This window comes from Oncorhynchus kisutch, linkage group LG27, assembly GCF_002021735.2.
Source record: "Oncorhynchus kisutch isolate 150728-3 linkage group LG27, Okis_V2, whole genome shotgun sequence".
NCBI classification, from domain to species: domain Eukaryota; kingdom Metazoa; phylum Chordata; class Actinopteri; order Salmoniformes; family Salmonidae; genus Oncorhynchus; species Oncorhynchus kisutch.
In genome coordinates, this window is record NC_034200.2 from 17,932,679 (window position 1) to 17,947,620 (window position 14,942).

Below are 14,942 nucleotides of genomic sequence, written 5' to 3' on the forward strand. Positions count from 1 at the left end.
AAAATGTAACAAGTCAGTCAGTCAGTAAGACACTCTCTCTCCAGTCAGTCAGTCAGTCAGTAAGACACTCTCTCTCTCTCTCCAGTCAGTCACTCTCTCTCTCTTTGAAAGTATTACATTGTTGAATTATATAAACCATTTGTAAATAGCCTATTATAAACTCATTGATTGCATAGTGCATCCCTCTACTGTATGTCCTTAGCATAGTGTTCGCTCTGCTGCCTGGCACAGTGTGTTATGGGAAGCCACTGACTCCATTCCCTAGAGTTGTAAATGTTGTGCCCAGCAGCAAGTTCCCTTCACTGGAAGGGTTCAGTGGATTTCAAGGCACACAGACAGATGGAGAATAACTCAACTGGGATAATCATTTCATTTAATTCATTATTATTTTACCAGGAGTTGCCTGTCAGCGTGTAACCAGCATCCCATCATGGTGGCGTTCAAAGGAATCTGGACCAAGGACTTCTGGAGAGCTGTGTCAGCCGAGTACCTAGCTTCCCTGATCTTCGTCCTCCTCAGCCTGGGCTCCACCATCAACTGGGCATCCGAGTCGGACAACCCTCCCCCCCGCAGACCTGGTCCTCATTTCGCTGTGCTTTGGTCTGACCATCGCCACCATGGTGCAATGCTTCGGACACATCAGTGTCAGTCACGTCAACCCGGCGGTGACCAGGAAGCTGAGCCTGGCCAAGGGTGTCTTCTACCTGGCTGCCCAGTGCCTGGGGGCGATCACTGGGGCAGGGCTCCTCTACCTGGTGACACCAGTGTCTGTCAGAGGGGGCCTTGGAGTGACTCTGGTAAGACATATAGTTTAGCCTTACAATCAGAGAATCTAGCTAACAACAGTCAGAGTTGACACCTATGGACTAGTTTGGGACTATTCCGTCAGGCAAGCTCAATCAAGCACAGCTAAAGTATTTGAAAATATTGTAAATACTAGTTGAACCCAGGTCTGGTATGGATTGATGCCATAAAGAGTTGTTCATTCATAGACGAAGACACACCGACTGTGGCTAACTCTTACTCTCGTTTCCCAGGTGAACCCTAAGCTCAACATGGGCCAAGCCCTGTTGGTGGAGCTCCTGATCACCTTCGAGCTGGTCTTCACCGTGTTCCCCACCTGCGACCCCAAACGCTCTGACCTTAACGGCTCGGCTGGCCTCGCCATTGGAGTCGCTGTAGCCGTCGGCCATCTGTTCGCGGTGAGTGGGATTCTATCTCTAACTTGAGTTAGGTCAATTAGGGGTCAGGCCACATGTTGTAGTGGTTAGAGCTCTAGGATTATAGCGAACCTGAAGGCCTCAAGAGTCAGACATTACAGTGTATTTAATTCAATACCAACTATGGAAGGAAATGTAAACAGGGCATTGATGTAGATTGGTGATGTAGTTTGTTCTTTAAATCATCATAATGGTGGAATAGTACATTAGTTCATATCTCACGTGGGCATCCTCCTCCATGCCAACCAATCATCAGGGACCTACCTAAACCCCATTAATTGTCCTGCAAACGACATGCTACCTACCTCTAGTCATAGCAAAGCTTGACTATCAATATGCTGCCTACATGCCACTAGATGCCTATCAATGCTAACTAGTACCATGTACTGTATATCTATGGAATACCAGCATACATTTCCCTATGATGATATATACTTTCATTGTATCATTATCATGTATTCAAGTGGAACAATCCACTACTGTAGGTGTTGTGTCAGCTCTGGCTAGGTCTTGCTCCATGTCTCCCTCTCTCCCTCTCTCTACAGTGCTCGCATGTTAAAACCTCTATGCCATGCTTTGTGTTCTAGATCCCATACACAGGAGCCAGTATGAACCCCGCTCGCTCCTTTGGGCCTGCAGTCGCCACCATGAATTTTGAAAACCACTGGGTAAGATAGAAACTGTTGCCGCCTTCTCGCCCTCAAAGGGCTGTACTCCTACACAGTTGTCGGTGAAGGGGGAATATCTAAGCCAGGTAGTCCATATCTAAGACATTGGTTTCTATTTGTCAATATAAGGGACACAACTGTATCATGTGTTGAAACCATATCTCAAATGGTTAAAACTGACCTGCCATGTTGTGAAGCATTGTTGATCATACACTGAGTGTACCAAACACTATGACAGACTGACCATGTGAATCCAGATGAAGGCTATGATCCCTTATTGATGTCACATGTTGAATCCACTTTAAAAATAAATCAGTGTAGATGAAGGGGAGGAGACCGGTGAAAGAAGGATTTTTTTTGTATGTGTGCCATTCAGAGGGGGAATGGGCAAGACAATATATTTAAGTGCCTTTGAAGAGGGTACGGTTTCCCATGTGTATCAAGAATGGTTCTCCAGCCAACTTGACACAAGTGTGGGAAGCATTGGAGTCAACATGGGCCAGCATCCCTGTGGAACTCTTCTGACACCTTATAGTCCATGCCCCAGTGAATTGAGGCTCTTCTGAGGACAAAAGGGGGTGCAACTCAATATTAGGAAGATGTTCCTTATGTTTTGGACACTCAGTGTATCATTCATTAAAAACAGTTGAAAGGTAAACTCTTTGCTTAAAATATAGGGTCAGATATGTGTTTAGATGTGATTTTGTGATAAGTGTTCAGGTTGTCTCTGTTCTCCAGGAGCAAGGGGGGCTAGAGTAGTATGGGGGGGGGGGGCTGGAGGGGGCTACAGCTACAGGACTATGGACATTTTGAAACCCAGTAAGGTCACATTGCAATGATGGCATATCACCATGCCAGAGCAGCTGAAGGATGCTATCTAGTGCCGTTCAACGACGTCTTCACCCACAACAGTGGACGGGAGTTCTACAAAGGTTAAACTGGAAAGGAAATACTCACCTAAAGCATGCCTAATTAATAGTTTATGTATAACCCTCGCTACGAGGTAGATGCATGCCTTGTAGCTTGCTAATGCAGAATAAAAGGAACAGCACAGACCAGTCATAGACAGGTGTTACGGACTATACAAAGCATGTGCTTCTTTAATTCTGTATCCAGGGCAATAATTCTCACGGAGCTGTTCATACTGACTCAGCAAGGCACAGTGGAACTGCTTGGTGTGTGTGTGTGTGTGTGTGTAGGGGAGGAGGGTCTGGGTCTTGGATATAATTAGGATAGGTCTTCTCACTGAGAGTGGCGTCATTATCTGACGGGTGTTTGCTGTCTTTTGAGAACAACATGGTTGACCTGGCAGAACCCAAAAAAGGTACCTGGCTCCACTGAGGATGCCCATAAACAACGACTGTTGCACCTTTAGCTGCATGGCAGCTCTGTCAGAATGGGGTAGCCTCCGCTGTGGTAATGGGTTCATATTTGTCTGAACTGGGTTTGCCTTTTATCTGTATTGCAGGTGTACTGGGTTGGTCCAATCCTGGGTGGCATCATGGCGGCTGCCCTCTATGAATACCTGTTCTGCCCGGACCCTGAGCTGAAGAGGATGCTCCGGGACGTCTTCCAGAAGGATCCAGCGTCGAGGAAGTACAGGGAGGTGGAGGGCAACGGCGTGTACCAGGGGAAACCAGATGACCTGATCACCAAGCCACCGTCCATCCACCACATCGACCTGGAGAAGGGGGAAAAGAAGGATCTTTTCCGGGATGGTCATCCTTTTGACTACCACGGGCACGGAAGAGGGAGACCAACCTGTAGAGCAGGGGGAGATCCAGAGAGAGACACTTTCAGTTAGGGTCCTCCACCACTGCAGCCCCCTACTCCAAGCCCCCATGCCTTAACCCACACAACTCACTTCTCAGGCAGAATAGGATTGCTGCATGTCCTCGCAATGTAGATGTGTTCGTGTACATGGAGGTGAGCCTTCCTCAACATTTGTGAGGTAACTGGATAATATAAAACTTTGCACTCTACTCCAACCAATTACCCATATCATATGAAATCTATTGATCTCTGCAATCTTGTCCCATCATCTTCTGGCCCAGATTTGTTTTCTTGTGGCCCTCTACTACACCGCAGGATGATAACAATAGACTATACTTCAGGGATTTCTGTCAGGGAAAAATGTCCAGGTCAACCATTTACAATGGGTCATCACACTGAATTTGGTAACTGGAGACAAAACGGCAAGCTTATTTTGGGGAGAATTAGTGTCACAAATTGTATACGAGGGCATAAGAGACATTATTTACATATGGTCGTTAAGTACATTATAAAACCAATGCTATGATGGACAGGTTCTGTCGGACATCTTCAGCCCGCTCCTATATTGTTCGTACTTATTTTACATTCTCAGTGCACATTGGTCAGTGAAGACAAACAATTAAGCTTTGCCTATAACATATCTATCTTAACACACAGATGTTCAGTGCGTAGCAACAGATCATAAACAAACCATCAAATAGCAGTTATAGAGCTCATTGTAATGGCTGGAATGTTTCCATATGTTTGATGCAGTTCCAAATATTCCATTCCAGCCGTTTACAATGAGTCCGTACTCCTATAGCCTATAATAAGCTCTCTAAAGCCATGACATCATTTTCTGGAATTTTCCAAGCTTTTTAAAAAGGCACAGTCAACTTAATGTATGTAAATGTCTGACCCACTGGAATTGTGATACAGTGAGAAGAAAAAAAATCTGTCTGTAAACAATTGTTGGAAAAATGACTCAGCTGCTCACAAAGTAGATGTTCTAACCGACTTGCCAAAACTATAGTTTGTGAGCAAGAAATGTGTGGAGTGGTTGAAAAGCGAGTTTTAATGACTCCAACCTGAGTGTATGTAAACTTCTGACAACTGTATTTGAATGTCAGACTTTCATACTTGACAACTGCACCTTAAATGCCGTTTCTGTGCCGATTTAGAATTTCATGAAATAAATGGTCATTTCCAAGTCTTCAGTGTGAACAATTTTGTGATTGTACTGCACATATCCATGCCTTTGTTTGGCTTCTGTTGGTACCTCACAAAACACAAACCATAACCGTATCATATACCAAATAGATGCAACAGTGTTTTTCCATCTGACATAAAGCACTTCTCATGATACAGCTTTTAATAAACGTTGGAGTTTAAGGCCAGAACCTGAGCAGAGAATTGCTTCTGAAGAGATGTACCATTTCACTGTAGGGCAGAAGGAGTTTACAGCAGCAGTGTGACAGAAGCACAGTACCCGCCATGATGGATAGCCTCATCTCCCTCTAGAAAGTGTCTCCTCATAGCCAGACGTATGGGGATGATGTGTGTTCTTTCTGAGACTATAGGTTCATATAATTCAATCAGTGGAACACCACTGGAAATGTTGGGGCACTTTGTCATATAGAATAGAGGTGATCTGTCACAATGTCACTTTATTTCCTTTGAAAAAAACAGGGACAATTTCATGTGGAGAGAAGCCAAGCTGACTGCATATACTGCTAGGTGATAAAAAACGAACTGGTTGACTTAGGATGACATTGTGCCACTGTTAATACAAAAGGAAAAGCTAGGGAGTTAAACTCTCACATTTACAGTGCAATAGAACTCATGTTACACTAAAGATTAAATCACATACCAGTTAGTTTTTTACTCCCCCTACCTCCCTCCCCAACTCAGTTTAAGGTACGTACACATGCCAACAGCGTCACCGTCTGGGCACCATAGTTTTGTGGGAAAAATAAGGTATGGTCTCATGAATACCTGCCATTAGACTGTTGACCAGAGGAGGGCAGTCACGAGCCTTACAATGAACTTTGAGGCCTGAGGAGGTGAGGGAGACAAGGCAGCTTGAGTCCTATTCCCTGTTCATGAACTGATTCCTGTTGAAAACAACAGAAAATCGCAACCTAACATTTACACAACTACCCTAAGTGGCCTCATGACATTACAGAGGGTAATTTACTCTAGCTGATTTGCAAGGGATATGAAAGCTGTGCTCAGATCGATATTGGCCTGAGTCCCCAAGCAGGCTGGACAGTAGGTCATAGTACCATAACCCCCATTCCCCATCCGCTCCTCTCTCCCCAACCTATGGGCATCCCTCCAGGGCCTGAGTAAAGTCCACAGGCCAACAGTCTCTCAGCTCACCCTATATCATCTTCATAGCCCAGATAAATTAGCACTTAAATCTAAGTGCGACCATTGACTATTTCCTCATGGAATAGGGTACAATGAGAGCTCTGTCTGCCACAAGTACTAATTTACAGAGCTGGCTCATCATCGGACAATGTTGAAGGAAGGGGAGGGGACAGCATAGGTAGATAGCCGCCAAAATTGTCAAACGGATGTGTAGTGGCTTCCTTTCCTCTTGACCATAGCCACTGCACTAGCCTGAAAGGGGTTTCCAAACGGCCAAAACATTCAATGAGATCCAGGGATATGGTGCAACAAAAAGTTTTATTCTTCTTATATCAAACAAAAAAAATGTTATCCAAATCACCTTAAAGCATAGATTACTTGATGTGAAAAATACATAATATGGCCTGTCTGTATGGTCAAAAGACTATACAGCTCCCGCGTCTAGCTAGGACTCCCCCGCCCCCGAAGGCCCAACGTCCTGCCTTTATCCTAACACACTTTACCACATGGGCAAGAGGGGGGGCCAAGTTACACTAATCACAAAGGAATATATCTCAATCAGGTAAATATAAATCATTAAGGTACCTAGTATTTCATCATATACATTCATAATTTATATATTTACACAAACGTACATGGAGCTCTGTATGTTCTATTTTTTTTTAAGAATATGTCCAAATCGGCTCTAACAGGATGCTTGTGTAATTGAATGAGATTTGTTTTGTGTTCAACCTTAACTGATATGAATAGATTCCATTGCAAAGTCTTGTATTCAGTCACCTTTCCACATATGTGAATACCTTGAAATATCTTGAGTATTCCTTCTCCTTCCTCTGCTGCAGTATTACATACAGTACATTTGATGTTCCAGACAGACACCAACAGTTGTTCTGGACCAACTACACTGAACAGAAAAAAACACCCTAACCTATGGATTTCACATGACTGGGAATACAGATATGCATCTGTTGGTCACAGATACGTAAAAATAAATACATTAGGGGACATGGATCAGAAAAACAGTCAGTATCTGGTAACCACCATTTGCCTCATGCAGCGCGACACATATCCTTCACATACGGTATATCACAAAAGTGAGTACACCCCTCACATTTTTGTAAATATTTGAGTATATCTTTTCATGTGACAACACTGAAGAATTGACACTTTGCTACAATGTAAAGTAGTGAGTGTACAGCTTGTATAACAGTGTAAATTTGCTGTCCCCTCAAAATAACTCAACACACAGCCATTAATGTCTAAACCGCTGGCAACAAAAGTGAGTATACCCCTAAGTGAAAATGTCCAAATTGGGCCCAATTAGCCATTCTCCCTCCCCGGTGTCATGTGACTCATTAGTGTTACACGGTCTCAGGTGTGAATGGGGAGCAGGTGTGTTAAATTTGGTGTCATCACTCTCACACTCCCTCATACTGACTGGTCACTGGAAGTTCAACATGGTACCTCATGGCAAAGAACTGAAAAAAAAAAGAATTGTTGCTCTACATAAAGATGGCCTAGGCTATAAGAAGATTGCCAAGACCCTGAAACTGAGCTGCAGCACGGGGGCCAAGACCATCTAGCGGTTTAACTGGACAGGTTCCACTCAGAACAGGCCTCGCCATGGTCAACCAAAGAAGTTGAGTGCACATGCTCAGGGTCATATCCAGAGGTTGTCTTTGGGAAATAGACGTATGAGTGCTGCCTACATTGCTGCAGAGGTTGAAGGGGTGGGGGGGTCAGCCTGTCAGTGCTCAGACCATATGCCGTACACTGTATCAAATTGGTCTGCATGGCTGTCGTCCCAGAAGCAAGCCTCTTCTAAAGATGATGCACAAGAAAGCCCGCAAACAGTTTGCTGAAGACAAGCAGACTAAGGACATGGATTACTGGAACCATGTCCTGTGGTCTGATGAGACCAAGATAAACTTATTTGGTTCAGATGGTGTCAAGCGTGTGTGGCGGCAACCAGGTGAGGAGTACAAAGACAAGTGTGTCTTGCCTACAGTCAAGCATGGTGGTGGGAGTGTCATGGTATGGGGCTGCATGAGTGCTGCTGGCACTGGGGAGCTACAGTTCATTGAGGGAACCATGAATGCCCACATGTATTGTGACATACTGAAGCAGAGCCTGATCCCCCTCCCTTCGGAGACTGGGCCGCAAGGCAGTATTCCAACATGATAACGACCCCAAACACACCTCCAAGACGACCACTGCCTTGCTAAAGAAGCTGAGGGTAAAGGTGATGGACTGGCCAAGCATGTCTCCAGACCTAAACCCTATTGAGCATCTGTGGGGCATCCTCAAACGGAAGATGGAGGAGTGCAAGGTCTCTAACATCCACCAGCTCTGTGATGTCGTCATGGAGGAGTGGAAGAGGACTCCAGTGGCAACCTGTGAAGCTCTGGGGAACTCCATGCCCAAGAAGGTTAAGGCAGTGCTGGAAAATGGTGGCCACACAAAATATTGACACTTTGGGCCCAATTTGGACATTTTCACTTAGGGGTGTACTCACTTTTGTTGCCAGCGGTTTAGACATTAATGGCTGTGTGTTGAGTTATTGAGGGGACAGCAAATTTACACTGTTATATAATCTGTACACACTTCTTTACATTGTAGCAAAGTGTCAATTCTTCAGTGTTGTCATATGAAAAGATATACTCATATTTACAAAAATATGGAGGGGTGTACTCACTTTTGTGATATACTGTAGAGTTGATCAGGCTGTTGATTGTGGCCTGTGGATTGTTGTCCCACTCCTCTTCAATGGCTGTGCGAAGTTGCTGGATATTGGCGGGAACTGGAACACTGTCGTACACGTCGGTCCAGAGTATCCCAAATATGCTCAATGGGTGGTGACATGTCTGGTTAGTATGGAGGCCATGGAAGAACTGGGACATTTTCAGCTTCCAGGAATTGTGTGCAGATCCTTGCGACATGGGGCTGTGCATTATCTTGCTGACCCATGAGGTGATGGCAACGGATGAATGGCATGACAATGGGCCTCAGGATCTCATTACGTTATCTCTGTGCATTCAAATTGCCATCAATAAATGCTATTGTGTTTGTTGTCCGTACCTTATGCCTGCCCATACCATAACCACACCATCATGGGGCACTCTGTTCACAATGTTGACATCAGCAAACCACTCGCCCACACAACGCCATACACGCTGTCTGACATCTGCCCGGTACAGTTGAAACCCGGGATTAATCATTGAAGAGCACACTTCTCCAGCATGCCAGTGGCCATCGAATGTGAGCATTTTCCCACTGAAGTTGGTCACGACGCCAAACTGCAGTCAGGTCAAGATCCTGTTGAGGATGACGAGCATGCAGATGGGCTTCCCTGAGACGGTTTGACAGTTTGTGCAGAAATTCATCAGCTGTCCGGTTGGCTGGTCTCAGGATCCCGCAGGTGAAGAAGCCAGATGTGGAGGTCCTGGGCTGGCATGGTTACATGTGGTCTGCGGTTGTGAGGCCTGTTGGATGTACCGCCAAATTCTCTAAAACGACATTGGAGGCAGCTTAAGGTAGAGAAATTAACCTTAAAGTCTCTGGCGCAACTCTGGTGGACATTCCTGCTGTCAGCATGCCAAGTGCACGCTCCCTCAAAACTTGAGACATCTGTGGCATTGTGATGTGTGACAAAACTTCACATTTTAGAGTGGCCTGTTATTTTTCCCAGCACAAGCTGCACCTGTGTAATAATCATGATGTTTAATCAGCTTCTTGATATGCCATACCTGTCAGGTGGATGGATTATCTTGGCAAAGGAGAAATGCTCACTAACCGGCATGTGAACACATTTGTTCACACATTTTGAGAGAAAGCTTTTTATGCGTATGGAACATTTCTGGGATCTTTTACTTCAGCTCATGAAACCAACACTTTACATGTTGAGATTATATTTTTGTTCAGTATAAATAAAGTGACATTGAATAATGGGTTTGTGCTACCTCTACTCAGCTGCTCAGGTGATGAAATCCCTAATGAGCCACCAGCAAGATTTCATTTTCATAAAACTAAAGTCTTATGTTAGGCAAAATGTATTTTAATTTATTTCATATTGATGCCTATTTGAGATGGCAAGGGTGGCCTGGACAAGGCTTTTATCAACGTTATTTGTTTATAAGGCTGATAGGCATTATTAAATAACATTCAACAACAATGTCCGAAAAATAGCGTAAAAATTGAACAAATTGAAAACGCACCAAAACCTATTTGTCCTACAGTACACCAAACTGAAAGAGGTTTATTTGTGCTATACAGAACCAATAAAGCACATCATGCATATTATACAAGGAAAGGCATTATCTCAGGCATTATCTTTAATTAATTTCCTAATCTAACATTCCTCACATTTATTGTATGTAGAATCTTCAAAACTTAAAGCTTCTGATGCAAAATGCCTCTCAGCAGCCGATACAACTTAGGGGGGCACAGAGATAAAACACACACCTTAAAGATCATTAGCAATTAATATTTGGGGATTCATGAAGAAAAACAGCGTAAAACACTTGTTTCATAATTCATACTATAAACAAGAAAGTCTCCCACTTCCTTAATAATTTAGAAGTAAGCTAATGTTGATTTATTCAGGAAGGTCTCTGCCACCAGCGCCGCCTGGAGTTCCCAAATTTGAATTAAAGTAGGACAGTAGCAGGCGAGTCTGTAATAACATTTGTATAATTGTATTATTGCTCTGGGCTCAGTTCATTTCCTCCTCCAGTAGCTGCGTGAAATTGTTTGATTCTCGAAACCGCCTTGAGTCTGCAGCTCTGGGGTTGGAGGGTGGTACAGGAACAGGAAGGAATGCGACACACTTCTTCTCTCCCTCTTTCTCTCCATCACTTTATTTCCCCCTCTCTGTCTGATTCTCTGTCTGACATATACACACACACACACACACACACACACACACACACACACACACACAAACAGCAACACAGATAAATAACCCTTTGTTATTCTGAGTTTCATAATACTGCTACACTAGCTCACTTAATATCTCAATCTGTCGGGAGAATATGATTGATATCCTCACTCACCTTGTCACTTCGGATAAATATTTTGCTGCATTTGCATGATAATGCTGGGAGACGTAGTTCATTTGGCATTTATCACATTCGTCAAATAACGCCAAAATTAGCTTTTGAACACACAATTGGCAATTTTTAGTTAACATTGGCTGCAGAATTGACCAAGTTCTACCAGTGTCAGCCATTCTAGGATACCGGTATCTAGGATAAAGAGCACACCTCACATATCTAGGAGAGAGAGTGCACCTCATGTTTATCCTGTAGCTCATACAGCAAGTTACAGAATGATCATAACGAGAGTTGCCATCTTCATCATTGGACTGTTATGCCTGCTGTTGTTGCGCATTGCAATTTTGTTTGTCATCGATTTGGATTTACATTTTTTTCTAAACGCTAATTTACAAAACCAAGACTACACCATAAGACAAACAATCAAGTTTAAGCGCTATTAGCCTGTGTAGTGCACACCTGAGACCCCAGTGGCTTAGCGACAGGAAGAGGGTGGAGAATCTCTGATTGGTTTCCTCAGGGCTCGGTTTCTCTCAGTTCAAAACCCCACATTCCCTCACTCCCTATCCCTCCCTCCCTCCCTCCTTCATCCCCCTTCCTTCTATGCAGAACAACCCAAACTCTAGTTTGATGAAACACATTTGTTTGGCTTAACTCTTACATTGCCATCACGACAGCCATATCGCGGAGGCCTCGGAGGTGTAACGTGGCCCATCAGCCATGTAGCTAATGAGAGGATATATGTAGGACTATGGGACTTCACCGGAGGACCTGTTTCCATTTGGGTCTGGCCTGCACTGCCATGTTATTAGGAAAACCTTTATTATTGTTGCCCTCTAGTGGGAACCATGTAATAGGATTACATTTTATTAGAGCCTCCCAGCATTACCCAACCAAACCCCCTCCTCCTCTTGTCTCTCCTCTCTTCCTCTTACTACATTGTCATTACCTCTTCTGTCCACTGTGGGTGGGCTGGCTGTATGGCTGGGTTTGGGATGGGAAGAACTGGATGGATGTATGTCGCTGTGATCAGAGTATTAGTGAAGATAGGTGCTCAAACAGACTGAATAGGACCACTCCTGTCTACCACCGGAGAGCCACATTGTGTGAGGGTATGCTGCTATGTGTAATCATTTACTAGGATACTCCTGGTATATTCCACCATCGAAACCATCATGAGGGCTAAACAAAAGAGAACATTTTCATGCAGATGCAAGTCATGTCAAAGGGTTCTTCATTTTAGGTACAGTACCTTGATGATACCAAACCCAACATACGACAACTCCACAGTACACTTTACCAAAACAAGCTAGTTGCAACAGAGCCTTCCTTAAAAGTTATATGTCCCAGTGCCAAAAATACTATTTGATGATAAACTGCAGGCAGCCCCAAACTATACATGGCCGTAGGGCAGATTGAGTCAGATTCAGGAACAATTGCAACCCTCTCCCTATCCAGCCCACTCCCTTACATAACCACGGGCCATTACAGGGGTGTGGTGTGCACAGCAAGAGTCATTAACGTGGTCTGAGGCTACATCACAGCAAGATATCGCAGTATGTTCTGAATGAGGATAGCTGTGGCCACTGTTTGATTGAGTTCATTAGAACTATGGGGAGAGCTGGTGAAATCAAATCAAAGTGTATTGTCGTAGAATGAAAGAGCCATGGGCATACTGACTGAGGGAAAGGGAGATCAAGCCACCAGTACGCACTAGTCTGACCTAAAGATTCAAGAAGAACAAATTAACTTCTCACTGATGACACATTCAGAAGCTATGAGGAATTCAGCAAGTGAAAACTCAAAGTTTAGACAGGAGGATAAATATATTTTGGAAAGAACTAGACCAATAAAAAGAGTGCCATCTGCCTCAAAAAGGGAACAAGTGATATAGTATTTGTGAGATAAAATGAATACAGACAAAGAAACCATGGATTTGTATAACTGTGGCTCAGTTGACTGTTTTCCAGAGAGTTGGAAAGTAACTCAAGCCTCCATACAGGGCATGCACGTATAACCTTAGGCATGATGTCATCAGGCACTGTTGCCAGGCTAGGTTTGTTTGGGGCGAAATAACATCTGCAAGCTATTTCACTAATTTGTCCACCAAAATATAGCTTTGACAGGGCTCTCCCGCTGTTGCAGCAGCTAGGTTCTTTTCCAAGTAAAACATACCCCACAACCAGAGTATTAGAACAATGGAATTGTTTCTGGCCCCCGAACACCAAGCAAGAGTATTCAAAAATCACCATTGGCGAGCTGGTTTTCATTTCTACAACATCTAATGTATATCTTTAATACTGAATTCGGAGGGCCGCATTGTGACTTGGCTCCATTTGTGTGGAAAATGGGGAACGTATGAGATTTCTAGGCCTTGGGTGCTCTCAGTTTTGCTACAGTTTGTCAGCCTGATTGCAAAGATAGAAAATAATATATATAAATAAACAGTGCAGGAGGATGGGGGAAATAGAAAATGCAAGGCTTGGCGTTTGTGCGCCAGCCGGCAACCTCCAGGGCAAATAACTCCATTGTAACACTTTAGTCCTATGTTTGTTTTCCCCTGGGACACATTGGTCAAACAGTGGAAAGCTAAAAAATAAAAAATAACAAAAAAAACGGTGCTCTGGATGTGTTAAGAATGGCTGGCCCTGGCCGTTCCTCGAAAGCAATCTCTGGTGATGATCTCTTTAGGATGCAATGGGCAGACGAACACTCTTTAGATCTTGGGACTTTCAGAGTTGGTCAGTGGCCAATTTGCTACAGTTGGTCATTTGCCCGATACAGCCTCAGCCAGAGGGAATGGTTACGAGGGGCCAAACTATGAGTGACATGGAGTACATCAAATTATCTGCACAGGCCTACTCCATCCTGGATACTGTGGTTCTCTTGTTTCCTACATTCTTTGTTTGTCCACACAGATCATGGTATGATGACTACATCTAGCATGTTTGAGTATATGGGAAACTGAAAAGGTAACTGCCTAAACCGCTATCTTCAAACAATCACTATTCATATGATTTGTATCCATGAGTCACTCACTTGTTACACAAATGCAACTATCTTCTCTGTAGTGTTGGTGTTTTGAATGGCTTAGTTCGGGAAGGACATACACAGCAGTTGACATTATGTATCAATTAATGCATATTATTTGAAACCTGTGAAGGTGAATAGAGCCCCCTAGTAAAGGTGTCATAATACCCATAAAACCTAGTGGTCAAACAGGGAAATGGTTCCAATAATGTTTCCACCAATAATTTTTTCCATAGTGGATTTTAGAAACACTTACAATAAGGGCTGTGTTTCGTGTAGGCTTATAATGGCGGGATGTTTTGATAACCAAATCTCTCCCGGACAAGGTCATTTATCAATATATTCGGCTCCATTTACTTTCAGATTTGAAAATGTTAATTAGCATCAAAGTAGACATCATGCAAAACTACAAATCCCTGCATGTCATTCCTAGCTGACACCTTTGCTAACAGGTACTGTGTCACTGTAAAACCTGCACAATACAGGTAACAGAATTGTCCATTTAAAAAAAAAATGACAATTTATTCATTACTACATTTAGCTAACAGATAGTTCATCCAGAGATTATTACCTTTGCCTCGATTCGGCAGTCTTGTCCAGATCATCGTGGCATTTTTAGTTCTTTATGATAGGCACGTTAGCAGCTAATTAGCACAGTCTAATATTGATAAGTCGCCTTGTCCTAGAGAGATTTACATGGTTATCAAAACGTCACGCCAGGGTAAACACAGCCCTTATTTGAAGTGTTTCTAAAATTCCCTGTGGGAAAATAATTGGAACCATTTCCGTTTGACCGCTAGGTTTTATGGGTATTATGACTCATACTGTGGTACTCTATAGATTTGCAT

General features: G+C 43.6%; 1 long non-coding RNA gene and 1 pseudogene across 1 annotated transcript; one reads left to right on the forward strand and one right to left on the reverse strand.

Moving 5' to 3' along the window:
• Positions 1 to 406: 406 nt before the first annotated feature.
• LOC109872290 (aquaporin-4-like) lies at positions 407 to 4,535 on the forward strand (annotated as a pseudogene).
• Positions 2,961 to 14,848, reverse strand: LOC116357778 (uncharacterized). The gene is made up of 2 exons (XR_004205717.1): positions 14,666 to 14,848; positions 2,961 to 3,649 (listed from the first exon to the last, which is right to left on the reverse strand). It is a non-coding gene; the product is annotated as an uncharacterized LOC116357778 (long non-coding RNA).
• Positions 14,849 to 14,942: the final 94 nt, after the last annotated feature.